Raw genomic sequence first — 491 nt, 5'->3', positions numbered from 1 at the left:
TATAATGCTATATATATATAAATACACACACACACACACACACACACACACACATATTTTATATATTTCTTTCAAGTTTAATGGCAGATTTTTGCACCTAAGTGAAAGTTGTAGAAACCAGACCATTAATTGTGGTTTTAAACTACTCTTTATGGTCAGAACATGACACTTCACGTTTTTGAATTCTTTATGATTTTTCAGTCATTTTTCCTCAACAAAATAAATATCTTAATATATGGTTTCTAGGCATTTGTATGAACGGTAGTCTAAATACATTTAAATGTACAAACGCTATAGCTTAATCACAAAAAACACTGTAATTACTGTATATTCTAATACTCCTTTAACACATTTAATACATGTCTGCATTAATAATTTAATAAAATTCAATATGAATATCCCACATTTCTGCCACAATACCATGGTGAAGTTAGTGTTACTACAGTAAATCCATGGTAAATGATGGCGATTTGTAGATTGAAAAGCCTTCT

General features: G+C 29.1%; 1 protein-coding gene across 1 annotated transcript in view; it reads right to left on the bottom strand.

Annotated features, from left to right (window-relative positions):
* Positions 1-491, bottom strand: part of LOC107680117 (L-fucose kinase-like) — a 10,970-nt gene that overhangs the window by 792 nt on the left and 9,687 nt on the right. The gene's annotated exons all lie outside the window — the stretch shown is intronic.

Source organism: Sinocyclocheilus anshuiensis, unplaced genomic scaffold, assembly GCF_001515605.1.
Source record: "Sinocyclocheilus anshuiensis isolate Anshui unplaced genomic scaffold, SAMN03320099.WGS_v1.1 scaffold376, whole genome shotgun sequence".
Lineage (NCBI taxonomy): Eukaryota > Metazoa > Chordata > Actinopteri > Cypriniformes > Cyprinidae > Sinocyclocheilus > Sinocyclocheilus anshuiensis.
This window is presented reverse-complemented; position numbering and strand designations above follow the sequence as displayed.